This window comes from Ctenopharyngodon idella, chromosome 21, assembly GCF_019924925.1.
Source record: "Ctenopharyngodon idella isolate HZGC_01 chromosome 21, HZGC01, whole genome shotgun sequence".
Lineage (NCBI taxonomy): Eukaryota > Metazoa > Chordata > Actinopteri > Cypriniformes > Xenocyprididae > Ctenopharyngodon > Ctenopharyngodon idella.
Genome location: NC_067240.1, coordinates 891,863 through 897,069, shown reverse-complemented (window position 1 = coordinate 897,069; position 5,207 = coordinate 891,863). Strand labels below are relative to the sequence as shown.

Genomic DNA, 5,207 nt, shown 5'->3' with positions numbered 1-5,207 from the left:
TGATGTCATTCACACACTCTGTTAGACTTCATTTGGCTGCTGTAGTTATTGTTCGGATTCCACTAAAGAATTATAAATCAATTTTGCATATGGAGTTTGCTGAGTTAGTTTCAGATGTGTGTTTTATGCTCATTTTCCTGCACATTTGTAGTTTGTTATGTGGTATCTCCCCAAAGATCTGATCCTGAATCAGTCTAAAAAGAACAGCTTTGACACCGAATTCAGCTCTGAGTGACCTTGAGATCTGTAGAGACGGGTTACACATGCAGTAGCAAAATAAACATTCCTGAAATGCAATGAATATTGCAAATACTTTGTGGAAAAAGAGATTTTTATTTGCTGATCAAAATGAACTCACTAAGTGATGTCATGATATTAAATGTCTTTATTCTTGCTGTGGACAAACCCTGTAATGAAATCAACTGCATCATCGGTTATTGTAAAATATTAACAAAGACAAGATTGATTTTAAAGGGAAAAAAGAGGCTAAACCAGTTCAGGCACATTCTGCATTCCTTCATGCGTCACAAAAGCTGTTTGATATATTTCCTGATGGATTCTGCTGTTCTCTGCTCTGATTATTATAAAATCTGATGTTTTAGTAGCCGTCTTCTCCGAGGATGTAAATGAAACAAAGCAAATCTGATGTAGGAGTTAAAATAGGAATAAATATTTCCAGATCTGGATCTGGGTGAGTGTTTTATCCTGTCATTTGTTTTGCATTTCTAGATCGCATTCAGATTACGATAATGCATAAGTCTGATTTAAATCAACTCTTTAAATTACAGACACTGCAGAATTCGAGCTGAAAGCATTCACTTGAGAATGAATTAGTATGTCGCTTTTTTGGTTTTTATTTGAATATGTTTCAAAGATCATTGTGTGTTTTTCAGCAAGAAAAAACAACTCTTTTTAGGAGTTAATAATCAATAATCACTCATTTGTGAACCTTTGATTAATTATATCTGACCTGTAAACAGTGAAGAATGTTATATATTTCTCTTACATAATATATATTTTGTGTTTTGCAGATGTTCTCTGAAACCTCAACATAAGAAAAATAAGACTTTATGCCAGTAATATGACAAGAAAACTAAACGTAGCTGAAGAAAAAGAAAAGAAGACAGATGAAGCCAAACCTGTGCAGAAGAAAAAAACAATGAATAGAGGAAAAGAAAATGTCTGTGGATTCAGAAAACATCGAAATCTGCAGCATAAAAACAGCCTCAACAAATATCGACCAAAGTGTAAGAAAGTTTGGGAGGAATTTGACATTGAACACAATATCTGGATATGATGTGGATGTTTATAAGATTTGTGCAGTGCAGATATACAAACCCGATTCCAAAAAAGTTGGGACACTGTACAAATTGTGAATAAAAAAGGAATGCAATGATGTGGAACTTTCAAATTTCAATATTTTATTCAGAATACAACATAGCAAATGTTTAAACTGAGAAAATGTATCATTTTAAGGGAAAATTAAGTTGATTTTAAATTTCATGGCATCAACACATCTCAAAAAAGTTGGGACAAGGCCATGTTTACCACTGTGTGGCATCCCCTCTTCTTTTTATAACAGTCTGCAAACGTCTGGGGACTGAGGAGACAAGTTGCTCAAGTTTAGGAATAGGAATGTTGTCCCATTCTTGTCTAATACAGGCTTCTAGTTGCTCAACTGTCTTAGGTCTTCTTTGTCGCATCTTCCTCTTTATGATGCGCCAAATGTTTTCTATGGGTGAAAGATCTGGACTGCAGGCTGGCCATTTCAGTACCCGGATCCTTCTTCTACGCAGCCATGATGTTGTAATTGATGCAGTATGTGGTCTGGCATTGTCATGTTGGAAAATGCAAGGTCTTCCCTGAAAGAGACGACGTCTGGATGGGAGCATATGTTGTTCTAGAACTTGGATATACCTTTCAGCATTGATGGTGCCTTTCCAGATGTGTAAGCTGCCCATGCCACACGCACCATACCATCAGAGATGCAGGCTTCTGAACTGAGCGCTGATAACAACTTGGGTTGTCCTTGTCCTCTTTAGTCCGGATGACATGGCGTCCCAGTTTTCCAAAAAGAACTTCAAATTTTGATTCGTCTGACCACAGAACAGTTTTCCACTTTGTCCACAGTCCATTTTAAATGAGCCTTGGCCCAGAGAAAACGCCTGCGCTTCTGGATCATGTTTAGATATGGCTTCTTTTTTGACCTATAGAGTTTTAGCCGGCAACGGCGAATGGCACGGTGGATTGTGTTCACCGACAATGTTTTCTGGAAGTATTCCTGAGCCCATGTTGTGATTTCCATTACAGTAGCATTCCTGTATGTGATGCAGTGCCGTCTAAGGGCCCGAAGATCACGGGCATCCAGTATGGTTTTCCGGCCTTGACCCTTACGCACAGAGATTGTTCCAGATTCTCTGAATCTTTGGATGATATTATGCACTGTAGATGATGATAACTTCAAACTCTTTGCAATTTTTCTCTGAGAAACTCCTTTCTGATATTGCTCCACTTTTTTTCGCAGCAGCATTGGGGGAATTGGTGATCCTCTGCCCATCTTGACTTCTGAGAGACACCGCCACTCTGAGAGGCTCTTTTTATACCCAATCATGTTGCCAATTGACCTAATAAGTTGCAAATTGGTCCTCCAGCTGTTCCTTATATGTACATTTAACTTTTCCGGCCTCTTATTGCTACCTGTCCCAACTTTTTTGGAATGTGTAGCTCTCATGAAATCCAAAATGAGCCAATATTTGGCATGACATTTCAAAATGTCTCACTTTCAACATTTGATATGTTATCTAAATTCTATTGTGAATAAAATATAAGTTTATAAGATTTGTAAATTATTGCATTCCTTTTTTATTCACAATTTGTACAGTGTCCCAACTTTTTTGGAATCGGGTTTGTATAATAAATGACTGTTCTTACCTTGGGCTTTTAGTTAAATTGAATGCATATAATTGAATGAAAACGAAATCCTGCGACTCACTCGAAGCTTGTTTGATTTCAGTCTCTGTTGATCCAGATGGACCTGCACAGCGTCGCTCTGGTGAAGAGAAATTCAGAGATGAGGTGAGAGATTCACTCATGATCATAGAATAAATCTGCACGTGTTTTGATTTCTAATATTGTATTTTTCTCTTCAGAAAGCAGCAGTTTTTCTCTTCTAACCGGCAGAATGTTCTTCATCACTTTCAGTCAATGATTCAGAATGAGACTGGAACACAAAACACTGATATTTTCCTCTGAAAACACTCTGTTTTTAAGTGTTCATGACTATCACTGTACTGTACTGTGTTAAACTGATTTAATTCAGTGTACTCAGGCAGACGATGTTAAAGAAGAAACACTGAGATCACATTTTCATTCTCTTTAAGCTGGTAGATCATGGCAGCAGTTGCACAAACTGTCTAGAGTTTTACCAGTTCTGTGACTTCAGGCACTTTATTCTGACATCTTTAAATGTGTCATTACTATACTTCAGTTTATGAGCTATTTTTATCCATCGGGTGTCGAGTGTCTCGTTCATGATCTCTGTTTTTGAGCTGCATGAAGCACATGATCAGCAGGGATTCATGTCTGTATTATTTGATTCTGTTGAACTCTTTGTGAAGGTCATGTAAGTGTATTTACTACATTACACTGTGTGTTTATACCTGAAAGTGTTCTCAGTCACAAATGTATTCTTAAATGTCTAAATGCTCATGTTTTTTTGCTTTGCTCAATAAACACTTAATTTAGCTCACAGACGTGGCTGTGTAACCTTATTTGACACAAATAGAACCGTCTATAGAATAAAAAGCAATCTTGATTAATACATGTGCTGGTAATTTAGAATTTACTATAGTGTTATTGTAATGAAATAAGTAGATTAGTGAAGTACATAGTATGGCCTTTAGTATGGAATGGTATTTAACTTGAATATGAATATGCTTATTTGAAATTAAATATGCAGATTTGAACTTCACACATCAAACTCAAATGTGTGTTCATCGAGTTCAGATGTTAATATTCTCTTACTGAGATGATGAACTCTTTTTGCTCTGCGGCTCCTGGAAACTGGTGTGATTAGTTTCTTCTACACAGGAGAGAAATGAGAAATAAAATACTTAAAATGCCTGTATTACAGCTGACATCTAGTGATTAAAAGTTGCTATAACTGGATCATCATCATCATCATCACTGTCTCTAATCTGAACTAAGAGGCTTTTGAGTTTGCAGTGAAATCTAGCTGCTCCATCTGGTGGTCAAAGATAGAAACAGACATTTATCTTCAGTTTCACAGACCAGACTTAAATCTAGTCTCAGACTAAATCACATGTTTGATCTGTTTAACTGAAAGCATATATTAAAATATGTCAGTGTCATTGTTTTGTCTCAAGATTCACACCAGTATTGGTTTTTTTTTCTTTTCTAAAACACGTTTATTAAAGCTACTTAAAGTATAACATTGCTACAATTTCAAGCAGCTGATGCTCCACATACAGGCTTCTAACCAAAGGCTAATTTGCAGCCCCAGTCCCTGGTTAGGCTTTTTTAACAACAATAAAACAATAAACACACAAAAAATTAGGCATAAAGTAAAAAATATAACAATAATAATAATAATAAAAAGAAAAGCTGATACAAATAATTAGCCTAACTCTTAATATTAATACTTTTAACACATTACAAAGAATACATATGTGAACTTATGATTTATAAAAATGTTTTTAACCACTATTTTTAAGACTGCTTACCATTATACATTTATAACAATAATATCTTACACTGTAAAAAATTGCTGTAAAAAGGCCAAATTTCCACAGTAACATGTTGTTTTCCATTAAAACAGTAATATACCGTAGAAAACAATGCATTCTGGGTAATATGTGATGTTTTCGAGAAAGTAGCCTACAGGAATATACTGTGAATTAACAGCATTCAAATTCGACACTCTGAGGCTGTGTTCCAAATCACACCCTATATCCTCATTCACTATTCCCTACGTTAGTTCACTAATGACAGAGTGAATGAAAACGGGTGTGTGAATTCAGACACCGATGAACACCTGCTGTTAAGAAGCAGAATCAATGAAGGAAAGAGAAACAACAAGAACAGAAAAAGATTAAATCAACTGAAGATAACACCTTCACTTATTACTAACCAGACTGACTTTATTTCTGTCAGACATCTACAGAAGTTCTTATTGAAAATTAACAGAG

The 5,207-nt window shown here is 35.7% G+C and overlaps 1 long non-coding RNA gene across 1 annotated transcript; it reads left to right on the top strand.

The window, feature by feature from the left end:
* The first annotated feature begins 407 nt into the window (after window positions 1–407).
* On the top strand, window positions 408–3,748 carry LOC127503728 (uncharacterized). The gene is made up of 5 exons (XR_007927173.1): window positions 408–691; window positions 789–833; window positions 1,032–1,247; window positions 3,014–3,075; window positions 3,150–3,748. It is a non-coding gene; the product is annotated as an uncharacterized LOC127503728 (long non-coding RNA).
* The last annotated feature ends 1,459 nt before the right edge of the window (window positions 3,749–5,207 follow it).